At 50.3% G+C, this 14,471-nt stretch overlaps 1 pseudogene; it reads left to right on the top strand.

Annotated features, from left to right (window-relative positions):
- Positions 1 to 12,337: 12,337 nt before the first annotated feature.
- LOC123094020 (uncharacterized) lies at positions 12,338 to 14,133 on the top strand (annotated as a pseudogene).
- The last annotated feature ends 338 nt before the right edge of the window (positions 14,134 to 14,471 follow it).

The following is a 14,471-nucleotide window of genomic DNA, read 5'->3' as shown; positions in this document are numbered from 1 at the left end:
GCACATCTGATGTGTATGAACGGTCTCCTTTGCTTTTCATCCATACCTCTCCTTATACACATGATTGTCGTGTCATTGAGGTTCTTGTCATATATTTCTCTTGGTGTGGGGTTCTTTGGATCAACCACATGATAGCCATACTCTATAATCTCCAGCATCTCATCGTTTCCATGTCGAAGATGATCCAGCATAGCAACTCTCCACAAAGCAAAATCGGAAGTAGCACTAAGTAAAGGAGGTTTTCCTTGAGGATTATATCTTGGTTTCTCAACCTGAGGTCTTGCATAAAGCCAAGGAACACTGGCGTGTTCATTGCTAGGAGGTTGTTGACCAAGTGATGATGTAGGCACGTTTGACCTCGAACCCACACCACTTGAGTGTGGTGGAAGCACCACGAACAACGTGGCTAATCTCAGTTGGACCAAGGCCTCAAGAGAAGCATCATGCTCCTCTTTTTGCTTAGCAAGGGCCCATTCTAGATCCTGAGACGTAAAGGACTTGACTTCATAAGAAACCTCGCCTTTATCCTTAGGATCTACAACCAGGGGAGTCCCATCTGGGTTCATCTCGCTCTAGGGCGGTTAAACCACAAGAATAGAGCATGAGGCTCCGATACCAATTGAAAGGATCGAGATGGACCTAGAGGGGGGTGAATAGGTACAATTACAAATTTTAATTATTACTTGGCAATTTTAGGCAATAATGCAGAATATGAAGATGAGCCTAACAATTGCACGTGAGCACAAAGTACTAAGCAAACAACACAAACACGTAAGTAGGCAAGCACAATATAATGTACGTAAGTGTAAAGAGACAAGTAACCACAAGTAGAGAGTTAGGGTTAGGAATAACCGCAACTCCGGGAGACGAGGATGTATGCCGATGTTCACTTCCTTGGAGGGAAGCTAGTCACCGTTAGAGAGGTGGATGTTACCACGAAGGCACACCAACGCCACGAAGGCTCACCCTATTCTCCCTTTGAGACAACACCACAGAGGCGTTTATCAACCACTAGTGGTAGACCTTGGGGTGGTCTCCAAACCCTCACAAACTTTTCCGAGGGTAATCACAAAGTTCGATTCCTCTCCGCATGACTCCTACCGCCTAGGAGTCTCCAACCTCCAAGAGTAACAAGAACGATGGGGGAAAGCTCAAAACTTGCTCAAATCACGAATTCCTTTGGTGCAAAGAAGGGGAAGGAGTGGATCTATCACTTGATTGGAGAACTTCTCTCAAATGCTCCTAGAACACTTGGGAATCTAGGATTTGGTGTGGATGAATGAGAGAGAGAGTGAGGAGTGTTCTTGATAGGCTCAAAGTGAATGGTCAACCTTATCCCGTGGAAGGGAGAGGTATATATATAGGTGGTGAGTACAAGTGACCGTTTGGGGTACAGGATGGGTCGGACGTCCGGAGAACATCGGACGTCCGAAGGGACAAATAGGTCCGGACATCCGACAGTCATTGGACGACCGACCGCTGTGAGAATGTGAGCCACAATCCAGTGTACAGGATATGGACGTCCGAGCTGGGCCGGACATCCGGAGCACGGACGACCGGAGAGTCCAGACGTCCGTAAAAATGCTTCTGTTGTGAAAGTGTCGGACGTCCGGAGAGTTCCGGACATCCGTAGAAATGCTTCTGTTGTGGAACGCCGGACGACCGGAAGTGGCCGGACGTCCGGGCAATCAAGAGGAACCGGACGTCCGTAGAACACCAGACGTCCGAAGGCAAGGTATAGAAAAAGTGGCTTTTGAGCAAGTTTTTCACTAGATCCATCGATCCCCTCTTAATAGTGTGGGATCCCTATACTCAAGAAGAAACCATAAATGAACTCAACATCTTGTATCTCCATTCTTGAGTTATATGATTTTTGTCCCTAGTCATGATCCATGCACACGGTCTTTGAAACATAATCCTGAGATATACTTGATAAACATGATTAGTCCCGAGCATATGTGTTGTCATCAACATCAAAATATGATTAAGGGCATGATTGCACTTTCACCCGGGCTCACGAACCGAGTCCAATGCCCCCATGGGTCCCGGTTCTGGATTGAACCGGGACTAATGGGCTGACCTGGCCTGGACCATTGCCCCCTTTTCTACTAGTGGTAAGGAGGCTCTTGGAAGCAAAAGGAAGCGAAGCACAAGAATTGGAGACAGGATGATCTCCATTCTCCATAATGGAGAGTTAGAGTCTATATTGTTTTATGCTATTTTACCTTAAAGAGGGTATTTAGGTCCTACCTAATAATGATGATCATGTGCTAAGAACAATTAAGTAGGGTTGGTTCGATGACTATGAGGATTATGATGATGATTAGTAGGAATTGTTATTATGATGATGCATGATGCGAGCATGAAGAGTTATTATATATCAGTGGGTGAAATGAACATGGATTGGATTGAAGTGAAGGCAACATGCATGTGGTGCATGTCTAAAGTAGTACAATCCAAACATGATCAAGTTAGGATTAGTATTACTTTCGACATGCACCACATGTTGCCTTCACTTCAATCTAAGCCATGTTTAGGCATAGCAGTAGTGTTGGTAAACCAAGCACGGAGATAAGAGAGAACACTTCTCTCTATTAGCTAGCTAATTAACAACCTAAATTAACCCCCAAAACCCCTAGACCACCCCCTTTCCAAAAACAACTCAGCTCCTGCCAGCTGCTGACGCCTGGATGCCTTTTGGTCCCGGTTGGTGCCACCAACCGGGACCAAAGGCCCTCCTGCCTGGGCTCGCCGCAGCGGCCACGTGGAGGCCCATCTGTCCTAGTTCATGCAAGAACCGGGACTAAAGGGCAAGGGCTTTAGTGACGACTCTTTAGTCTCGGATCCAAAACCGGGACAGATGGGCCTTACGAACCGGTACAAATGGCCCATTTTCTACTAGTGTGGCTTTAGGGGCGTGGAAGGAAGTGTATGTTGAATGCTTCTCCGGTTCAGAAGGGTTGTCAGTTGTTTTTGTCACCTTCATTTTCTTGTTGGGCTGTGCCATAGCTCTATGAATGAAACACAAGACGGGGTTAACACAACAATTGAGTACATGATTGAAAGCAGAGATTTAACATTCTTACCCAGGCACAGTCTTGAAGACTGGGACATGAGTCCTCGTTGAGTCGCCAGAGGAGGATTGAGATGTTCCCTGGTAATTTGAGTCAGAAGGATTAAGAGGTTTTCGAAAAAGACACGTCTTGGGATAAGTTAAGTCGGGAATTGTTGAAACCTCTGGACGACACTTGCGGGGAGCTGGAGTATTTGGTAAGCCGGAGGAAAGGATCCCGCCTCCGCTATTCCGGGTTGTGCGGCGAGCTTCATGTTGCTGCTTCTTCAAAATAAAGTTGGGATCCAGATAAGCCAAAGGATGAGATAACCTTACTTTCTGGCTTGCTTGTCGAGTTTTTCTGTTTTGGCAGAGATTCTGAGCCGGAGGAAAGAACAATTACCTCTTCGTCACCCGCACGGTTGGCTTCTGCTTCATCCTGATAATAGTCATTGTCAATGAGATGTACAAAAAATGAGCCAAGAGAATCAAGTTCTACCTCCAACTCATCATCATCACCATCATCGTCCAAGTCAAGTAACTCGGAGGGGTCTTCTTATTGGCAAGCTTTTTGTTAACCTTGGTCTTGGTACGGGTCTTCTTGGTCAGCTTGTCCTGCAGCTTCTTCTTCCAAAAAGGAGAATCGGCATGTGGAAGTCAGATGGTTATAAGAGGATAGTGTTAATGAAAGCATGATTCAACTGAAAAAATATGTGCAAAATTTACAACTGGCGGCTGGTTGAAGGTGGAGAAAGGACTAAGTCTGGTTTTACTGCACTCTGCCAAGCTTTCATTCAGCAAAGCCTTGGTCGCATCATTGATTTATGCGTCAGTTAGTTGGATTTTGCAATGGCATTGTGGATCTTTCAAATCGCCGGTGTACTCGCACATTAAGCCGGGTGGCGGCTTAAGGGCAGAATCCTCCAGGCGACCCAGCACCGAACAAGGTCGATGTCGGTTAAGCCGTTAGCCATGAAGGCTCTGATTTTTGAGAAAATGGGCGCATATTTGGCCCACTCCTTTGTACTGATCCACTCTGGGTTCCGATGTGTGTTGCTGAGTCGGTGTTCACGGTAACCCGGCAGGGGATTTTCACCCTCTGGAGATGTATCTTGGCAATAGAACCAAGTCTAGTTCCAGTCCTTGGGATGACTGGGTGTCTTGGCATATGGGAAGGTGGCTTCTTTCCGCTTCTGAGTTGAAACTCCGCCTAGTTCCAAGTTGGGCCCGTCAGTGAACCCCGTGTGCCGGTTCAAGTAATAAAATTTCCTGAACAGTTCGATAGTGGGCTCTTCTTGAAGATAAGCTTTGCAAAAAACTTGGAAGTTGCAGATGTTGGAGACAAAATTAGGTCTGATATCTTGAGGATGAAGCTGGAAAAAGTGTAGCACGTCTCAAAAGAATTTTGAACCAGGCGGACTAAACCCCCGGATCATATGATCAGTGAAAATGATTACTTCTCCTTCTTTGGGCTTAGGAGGATTTTCAGAGCCTGGGACCCTCTAGTGGATGTCATCCTTTTTGGCTGAGACGCCAGTCTGAACAAAATTGTTCAGATCTTCCTCGGTAACCCGTGACGCTACCCAATTGCATGAGGTGAAGTTCTTAGTCATTGTTGATGAAGGTCTGAAAAGAAAAATATTGCCGGTTTAAGATCATGTTGTTAAGCCGGTCATTGGTTCAAAGGTAAGAACTATAAACATGCAGTGTGTTAAGCCGGAGGTTAGTGTTGAGATATGCAGAGCAATCTACTGGCGGCTTAAGAGGGGACTAATGATACCTGGCGGGTTATGGTTTATCAGTTAAGCCGCCCACACAACTATCAATTTTCAGATCTATGAGTGAAGAATTGCTAAGTGTTGGACAAACAGTTTTCACATATCGGTGCTATAATTTTGGATCTACAACAGTTCAGATAATGAAGAAAAATTATAAACCTAAGTGGCGGCAGCAAAACAGTTCACGTGCTCAGATGAGATCCCCTATGGAGGGGAGGCATTCAAATATCAGAAACGGGTGCTAAACTGATACCGCGCAAGATGGGTACTATGCTCCGATCAAAAACTACAAGAGATAGGGACGAACAAAGAGGAACGGAGATGAACTCCGAAGAACTCAAGCAAACCCTAATGGAGATCTATGGTGAGTAAAGAGAAGAGCTTACCGGGGCTATTGAACAGCGAAGGCGCGCGGCGGTGTTTCTTGTGCGTTCAAGTTGATGCAGCGGCCTGGGTTGATGCAATGCGCGAGGTCGACGGCGGCGGAGCTCGGGTGCGTTGGCGTCCAGAGGAAGGAAGAAGAAGAGGCAGTGGCACGGGGTAAAAATGAAAACAGGGGCCCCATGTCCCTATTTATAAGGCAGTGGATAGATGGCATGCACGGGAATCGAGGAGGCTGAAAAATGATTGTGTGACAGCACAGATGCCTCGATTTTCAGAGGTTCATTAAAAGTGAAGGTATATTGAGATTTGGGCCTCATGCGATATTAATGTGAGATGACGTCATGGCGGGTTAGCACAATTCGGAGAGCTGAGATCATGGCGGTTTATAAGATTTCATAAGGACTGACGGTGAAGGATTTCTCTAAGTCAAGTATTGAAGATTGATATGAACAAGTTCACATCAACCTGGGGCCTAATATTGGAGATATAACTATTGGGTATGACCCGCCCAGGAGGGGCCGGGTCATAGCACTGGTGGTTCATAATGAGAAGGCCCAAGAAGATGTTGAAGATGGTGGTTCATGAAGCAAGCTTACTGAAGGCCTAAGACCCGGAGGAGACTTGAGGCCCACGGGCATAAACCGCCATATGTTTAACTTGTATGTTAAGGAAAGTTTAGTTCTGTCACCAAGCCGGACACGTTGTGTATGAGCCGGCCGGGACTCTGTAAGCCGCCGGGCATCAGCTTGTGTATATAAAGGGGTGACCCGGCGGCGGGTTAGGGCAAGAAACAACAAGTCGAGAACTAGGTCAAGCGTATTCGCTCCCTGGTAATCGAAACCCAAGCAATACAACCTAAAGCAGGAGTAGGCCTTTACCTCGTTGCGAGGGGCCGAACCTGGGTAAAACTCTCTGTGTCCTTTGTCCCGTTTAATCCCTTCAAGCTAACTACGTTGTGATGGCTCCACACCTAAGTCCTCGTGCTAGGACATCTGCCGTGACAATTCCACGACAACATGTGTCCTCGGGAGCGTTTTGCTTTATATAAGTGTTCGTCCAGGCTTATCCTTTGCTACAAAAAGGATTGGGCCACCTTGCCGCACCTTTGTTACACTTGTTACTTGTTACTGTTAGGCTTAGACTAATCTCATGCTTGCAACGTAGTTTTGTTTTTCTGTTTGTAATAATGTGTGCATGCGGGATGATATGACCTAGACATGCACGTAGCTAGGTGGTGGCTCAAGTGCCGTAGCATGCACTGACCACTTCTCCCTCTCCCGTTTTCTTCTCCTGGTGGGCGCATGCGCTGTGAGTCATGGCTGCGGGATGGCGCGGCCATTGCGGATCATAGCGCGCCCGCCGGGAGGTACCTAGCTAGGTTGTTGCAACAGATAAAGCGTGGAATGAGAAAACAGAAAAGCTGCGCGGTTGACAGCGGCACAAAAACTCTCTCGCTTGTTCGTGTTCACAGCTCGCTCGATCTCTAATTCATCATGGGTGTTGGCAATGACAATTGGTATCAGAGCAACGTGGTGTTCGATCCACTCTCCGGTGGCCGGCGGTGTCGATCGATCCGGGGCGTACCATGTCAGACACCGATTCTGAGAAAGGGCAGAGCAAGGGTGGGACAAAATCACCGTCGAAGTCGCCACCGACCACGGCGCCCGTGGCGCGACTGACAGGCGGCGGGAGCGACGAGCTGCGCATCGTCGAGCGAGTAGTGCGGGAGAGCGAGACCTCTACATCATCCATGGTCCTCACCCGCACCAACTACATGGAGTGGTCCCTCGTCATGCAAGTCAAGCTTCAGGTGGCCCGCGTCTGGTCCGCGGTGATCAACGACGGAGCCGACGAGCACGGCGACCGGCGCGCACTACAAATCATCCTCACCGGCGTGCCGTCGGAGATGATCCGTGTCCTGGCCGCGAAGGACTCGGCCAAGAAGGCCTGGGAGACAATCAAAACTCTCCGCATGGGCAGTGAGCGCGCGCGAGGCGAAGGCGCAAGTGCGTCGCCAGGAATTTGAGGATCTTCGCTTCAAGGAGGGCGAGTCCGTTGAGGATTTCGCGCTGCGGCTCTCTGGCCTCGTCGCCAATCTCGATGTGTACGGTGATCCGGTGATGGAGCACAAGGTTGTCCAGAAGTTCCTTCGCGTCATGCCGCGCAAGTACCGGCAGATGGCTATGGCGATAGAGTCTCTCATCGACCTCAAGACCATGACGATCGAAGAGCTCACGGGGCGTTTGTCAGCGTGCGAAGATCATTATGATCTGGATGACACGGCGCAGTCTAGCGCGCGCCTCATGTACACCTCTGCAGAGTGGGACGCGCGCGAGCGGCAGCTCGGCTCTGGCGGCCGGTCGTCAGGCGGCAACAACAACAACAAAAGCAAGTCGCCTGGGAAGAACAAATTCCAGGGCGGCGGCAAGGCGATGCCACCGAGCACAGGCGCAAGCGGATCCGACGGCTCTGGCGGAAAGAAGAAAGGCAAGTGCCACTATTGCAACAAGCAGGGCCACTGGAAGAAGGAGTGTTACTCCAGAGTCAAGGATGAGGAGCAGAAAGGCAAGCAAGAACAGGCGAATCTTGTCCAAGCTGACGCCAAGCACGATCAAGGTCTGTACATGGCTGTGGTCACCGTAGTGGTCAACATACAGCTCGCGGCGCCCCAGCATGTTTACCTCAACGAGGAGAAGGTCATGCCTGTCCCCTCACCGGACGGGGTGTGGTTCTTCGACACTGGGGCCAGCAGCCATATGACGGGCGATCAGCACGTTTTCTCTTCACTTGACGAGACGGTGCACGGCTCAGTGAGGTTCGGCGACGGCTCGGTCGTGGCCATCCACGGGCGAGGCAGTGTGGTGTTTCGCTGTCAAGGCAGCGAGCAGCGCGCTCTCACCGGCGTCTTCTACATCCCCAGCCTGAGGACGAAGACTGTCTCTGTGGGACAACTGGACGAGGTCGGCTGCATCATCAACATTGCTGACGGCGTCATGGCCGTCCTGGACCCGGCGCGGCGAGTGCTGGCGCGCAGCAAGCGCTCTCGAAATCGCCTGTACACCGGAGTACTCACCATTGATGCGCCGGCGTGTCTGATGGAGCAGGGGGACGATGCAACATGGAGATGGCATGCTCGCATGGGGCATCTTCATTTCCGTGCGCTCTGGACCATGTCCACGAAGCAGCTCGTGCGCGGCATGCCAGTGATCGATCGCGTGGCGGAATACTGTGACGGTTGCGCTCTGGGAAAGCAACATCGAGCACCGTTCCCAAAGGCCATGGCGTACCGAGTCGAGCGCAGCCTAGAGCTTGTGCACACGGACTTGTGCGGGCCAATCACTCCAACGACTCCGGGAGGTAACAAGTATTTCTTGCTTGTGGTAGATGATCACAGTCGCTATATGTGGTTAGAACTCCTAAGGTCCAAGGATGAGGCGTACTCACGCTTCAAGAAAATCAAAGTGATGGCCGAGGCTGACGGAAACTGCAAGCTGCGCGCGTTTAGGTCAGACCGTGGCGGCGAATTCAACTCCATCAAGTTCAGAGAGTACTGCGAGCAAAGCGGCATCAAGCATCTCACCACCGCGCCATACACGCCACAGCAAAATGGCGTCGTCGAACGTCGGAACCAGACGGTGGTGGAGATGGCCCGGTGCATGATGAAGAGCATGGGGATGCCGGCGTTCTTCTGGGCAGAGGCGGTGAGAACGGCAGTGTATCTGCTAAACCGCGCCCCGACCAGAAGCCTGGAGGGTGTCACGCCCTATGAGGCGTGGCACGGCCGTAAACCCAATGTGCAGCACCTGCGCACGTTCGGGTGCACGGTTCACGTGAAACGCATCAGCACCGGCATCACCAAGCTCAGTGATCGATCGACACCTATGGTGTTTGTCGGCTATGAGAAGGGCTCCAAGGCGTACCGAGCATACGACCCAATAACCAAGAAGGTCCAGGTAACACATGATGTTGTTTTCGAGGAGAACAGACCATGGACATGGAACGCTCAGGGCACGAGCGCGGTCACCACCGTGCCAGCCACCTTCACTATGGTCTACACCACGGAGAATGGTGTCCAGGAGGTGGACAGCGGGTCGTCCACCCCGCCGGTCACGCCTCGTCCAGCGGCAACACCCTCTACACCAACTTTGGGGACGCCGCAATCGACTGCTGTCGCCACGCCAGTGGTGAGCACGCCGGACTCGTTGCAGTCCGGGCCATCGACGCCCACGGACTCGTCAGGTGGCGAGAGCACACCTCCATCCCATGACTCTAGGCACGATGTGCCTACGGGGCAGCCAGTGCGCTATCGGAGTTTCACGAGCGTGTTGGAGGAAACAGAAGACCAGGCGGGGCGCGAGCAGTTTGAGCGCTGCCTCCTTGTGCGCTGCCTATTCAGCGCTGAGGAGCCGCGCGACGTTGACGAAGCACTCGCTAGCAAGGCGTGGAAGGGCGCCATGGACGTCGAGATGCAGTCCATCATCAACAACAAGACTTGGGAGCTTGCTCAGCTGCCTGCTGGACACAAAGCTATCGGGCTGAAGTGGGTTTATCGTGTTAAGCGTGATCCTGCAGGCAACATCGTCAAGCACAAGGCTCGCCTCGTGGCAAAAGGGTACGTACAGCGCCAGGGGGTGGATTTTGAGGAGGTTTTCGCTCCCGTAGCTCGCATGGAGACAGTACGACTTCTTCTGACCCTGGCTGCACACTCCGGCTGGGAAGTTCACCACATGGACGTGAAATCAGCCTTTCTGAATGGCGATCTCACTGAAGAGGTTTATGTTGCTCAGCCGCCGGGGTACGAGGTTGCTGGCAAGGATGAGAGTGTGCTACGCCTTCACAAAGCACTTTACGGACTGCACCAAGCTCCACGCGCCTGGTATGCAAAACTAGCTGAATCTCTGGCAGCTCTTGGGTTCACTCGCAGTCCCTTGGAACATGCAGTCTACAGACGCGGAAATGATCACTCGTACCTGCTGGTGGGGGTCTATGTGGATGATCTGATTATCGCTGGCACTGATGCAGCGGACATAGCCTCGTTCAAGGAGCAGATGCAGCAACTTTTCAAGATGAGTGATCTGGGCAAGCTGAGCTACTACCTGGGCATAGAAGTGGAGCAGAACAGCAGCGGCATCACACTCCGTCAGAAAAGCTATGCTGAGAAGATATTGGAGATTGCAAATATGGAGGGCTGCAACAGCTGCCACACGCCCATGGAGTGTCGCCTCAAGCTGAAGAAAGAGGACGACGGTGAGCCCTTCGATGCCACTCTGTATCGCAGGGTGATTGGAAGCCTACGGTATCTAGTGAACACCCGACCTGATATAGCACATTCTGTCGGGATCGTCAGCCAGTTCATGGAGAAGCCTAGCACACATCACTGGGCTGCCGTCAAGCAGATATTGAGGTATGTGAAGGGCACCAAGCACTATGGATGCAGCTACAGGAGAGGTCAAGGTGTGGCCAAACTGCTCGGGTTCAGTGACAGCGATCACGCCGGTGATGTCGGCGATCGCAAGAGCACTTCCGGGCATGTTTTCTATCTGGGCAAGAACCTGATCACTTGGAGCTCTCAGAAGCAGAAGATAGTTGCACTTTTTTCATGTGAGGCTGAGTACGTGGCCATTGCAGCAGCAACCTGTCAAGGGCTATGGTTGAGCAGGTTGTTGGGAGACATAACCGGAGCTGCCCCTGCAAGGTTCAGGCTCCAGGTGGACAACAAATCTGCCATAGCTTTAAGCAAAAATCCAGTGCATCATGATCGAAGCAAACACATTGACGTGAAGTTCCATTTTGTGAGAGATTGCATGGAAAAGGAGCAAGTGGAGATCGATCATGTGGGCACGCAAGATCAACTGGCTGATGCTCTAACAAAAGCACTCGGTCGAGTTCATTTCATTGAGATGAGACAGAGGCTTGGAGTGATCAGTTTGGAGCAGTGAGATTAGGGGGGGTGAAATGTTAGGCTTAGACTAATCTCATGCTTGCAACGTAGTTCTGTTTTTCTGTTTGTAATAATGTGTGCATGCGGGATGATATGACCCAGACATGCACGTAGCTAGGTGGTGGCTCAAGTGCCGTAGCATGCACTGACCACTTCTCCCTCTCCCGTTTTCTTCTCCTGGTGGGCGCATGCGCTGTGAGTCGTGGCTGCGGGATGGCGCGGCCATTGCGGATCATAGCGCGCTCGCCGGGAGGTAGCTAGCTAGGTTGTTGCAACAGATAAAGCGTGGAATGAGAAAACAGAAAAGCTGCGCGGTTGACAGCGGCACAAAAACTCTCTCGCTTGTTCGTGTTCACAGCTCGCTCGATCTCTGATTCATCACGGGTGTTGGCAACGACAGTTACCCGTTACGAATTATTTTATCGCAAAACTATCTTTTACCGATGATTTCAGTGCTTGCAGAAAATACCTTGCTGAAAACCGCTTGTCATTTACTTCTGCTCCTCGTTGGGTTCGACACTCTTACTTATCGAAAGGACTATGATAGATCCCCTATAATTGTGGGTCATAAAGTGGGGGGGGGGGGGACTAGAGACCCTCTGCGTCGGCAAGGGTTAGATGCGGGTCCCCTTGGTGTACCACTTTGTGTAGGGAGTTAGTCGTACAGCTTTGTTATTTTTGTGTTTTAACAGGGACGTTTATACAATTGGAGAGGCAGCCTCCCTCCTAGATGGGCCCCATGTTTTTCTCATCTAGGGCCCTGTTTGGTTCATAAGTCGTAGGACTTTTTTTAATCCCAACTAAAAAGTCGCTAGTCCCTAAAAAGTCCCTACTTGTTTGGTTTCTGGGACTAAACATTGACTAAAACACTATATTACAACTAAAAATCTCAAAAAGACTTTTCCTTGGGGTCTTCTTTTATAAGTACCAAATGCCTACTTTAAATCCCTTTCTGCTAGATGTATTGGCAAACGATGTACCGTTGTTTTCACATGAAATATAAACCGCCATGATGGCTTTTCCCTCAAAGAAAAAATCCCTAAGTCCCTTCTGTTTAGTTTAGATAGGACTAAAAGAAACTTTAAATTCCCTACGCCAATAAGTCCATGTAAATGAACAGCCCCAATCACAATCCAGATATTTTCTATCCTCAAAAAAAAAAACTCCTCGAAAAAAAAACAGCAGCACCAATGGCATCGCCGCCGCCGTGGTCCGAGTCCGACGACCTCTTGGGTCTCTTCGCCGCCGTACTCCATGGGGCGTGCTGTTCCAGCTGGCACTCCGTTGCTTCCCAGCCATCTTCTTCGCCGTGGTCGGAGCTCCCACAGGAGATCCTTGGTCTCGTGATGGCCGGCCTCCCTAACCTGGCAGATCGCGCCCGCTTCCAAGCGGTGTGCCGTTCCTGGCGCTCATCGGCTCCCTCTCCGCCGCCGCAGGTGCCGTGGATGCAAGCGGTAATTCTTTCCTGGCAATCAGTTTTCTCCCCGCCTCCGCCGCGGCGGCCATGGAATTGGATCCACGCGGTGTGCCGCCGTTCGCCGCAGCGGCGGACACCTTGGATTGCGCTACATGGCGGCTTCTACAATAAGCACGGGCGCGCCCGCACTCACCCTGGAGGGTGCTGACGAAACCGGTAATTTTTCCCATCTCCATGGCTAATTCCAGCTTAAATATGTAAAATTTCCATCTGATGTGCACCGGATGATTCTCCTCCTAGGTCCGCCGATGACGACCAGGAGTGCATCGCGTTCAGACGCCGGAATAGCAACCCCTCCTTCCCCGACAACTTGCGGTGCATTGGCTCCACGGATAGCTGGCTCGCCCTCGAGTGTGTTTTGATTTTCGGCCGCAAAATGTGTATTTCGGCCGAATTTCGGCCATCTCGGCCGGAGGCGAAAAGTATATTTAGGCCGAAATTGCTCAAATTTAGCAAATTTTGGTCAAATTTAAGTCAAACTACAGTCAAAATTTGGTCAAATTTCAGCCGAAATTTTTGAAAATGGCCGAAATTCGGCCATCTCGGCCTAGGGCGAAAAAAAGCTCAAACCGAAAATCAAAACACAGCCCTCGATTGCACTCACGATCAGAGAAAAATTCATACCTACTTCTTGCACAATCCTTTCTCTAAAGAAGTTGTGTCGCTACCAGAGCTGGATGCCATCGTTGGTAATAGTTCCAAGTTATTTCAGATCCGCAAGGTGCTCATTCGGTCGCCCCCTGATGACCAGCTCGTCGTTATCATGACCAACAACTGGAATTATCCAATCATCTTAATCCGGCCGGGGAAGGGTGTGTGGCTACCAAGGCCACAAACAACCCCCTTCGTTGACATCATTGACATCGTGCTCGTTGGAAACAGACTCTGCGGGATCTCCATGGCGGAGGACCTCTTCTCCTTCAATATAAGCTTTAGTGCCAATGGCGTACCCATGGTTACCAATATCAAGCACCACATCAGATCAGGTGATGCTGATCCCAATGTTGAGAGCGACGTAGATGAGGCCCAAGACCATAATGAGCACAAAAAGGGGCGGCACCAGCGCAACTTGTATGACTTGAGGACTGGAGACAACATGATCATTGATGGCATCCTCTGTGACGAGTTGCCTTACGCACCCAACGATAACCTCGCCACATTTTAGTACTTGCTTGAGTCGTGTGGAAAGCTAATCATGGTGAAGCGGCAATTGCAATGGCCTAAATGTTGTTATAGCAAATTTACTCGTAAGCTGGAGGTTTTCGAGGCAGATTTAAGTGAACGCGCCTGGTTGCCGGTGTCAACTGGGCTAGGTGACCAGGCACTTTTCATCAGTAAACGCTTCAGCAAGTCTGTTTCTGCATTTGGAGGGATAGAGGAGGATGCTATGTATTTTATCGATACGGGTGAGGTGTTCAGCGTAAAATCCCAAACTAAATGCCTCCCGGTAGAGAGAAGCATCGATTCCTGCTGGTCAACATGGATCTTCCCGCCAAGTTAGCTGTAAGAGTACATTATAAGATGTGGAAAATTTATTTTCTTTTTATTATTATGTCGATTTTCACCCATTATAATTCATGTTTGCATAGAATGATCATCACAAATGCTTGTAATGCATGTTTGCTCCGGGTGATCTGCATTCATGTTTCCTTGCTTTTGATGTCACCTTGTTGACACTGGACAATCACCGCCCACCAACACTAAGATAAAGAACCCATGGATGATGGAACCTTCATGATCTTGTTAGGTGGGAGCTCACTTACTAGCGTTGGAGACCCAAGGCAACTGCAGTAGGAGAATGTACCAACAGCCGTTAGGAAAGGGGATTTGGATTTGGAA

The sequence above is a fragment of the Triticum aestivum genome, chromosome 4B (assembly GCF_018294505.1).
Source record: "Triticum aestivum cultivar Chinese Spring chromosome 4B, IWGSC CS RefSeq v2.1, whole genome shotgun sequence".
Lineage (NCBI taxonomy): Eukaryota > Viridiplantae > Streptophyta > Magnoliopsida > Poales > Poaceae > Triticum > Triticum aestivum.
Note: the sequence above shows the minus strand (reverse complement) of the source record. Positions and strands in the feature narration are given on the sequence as shown.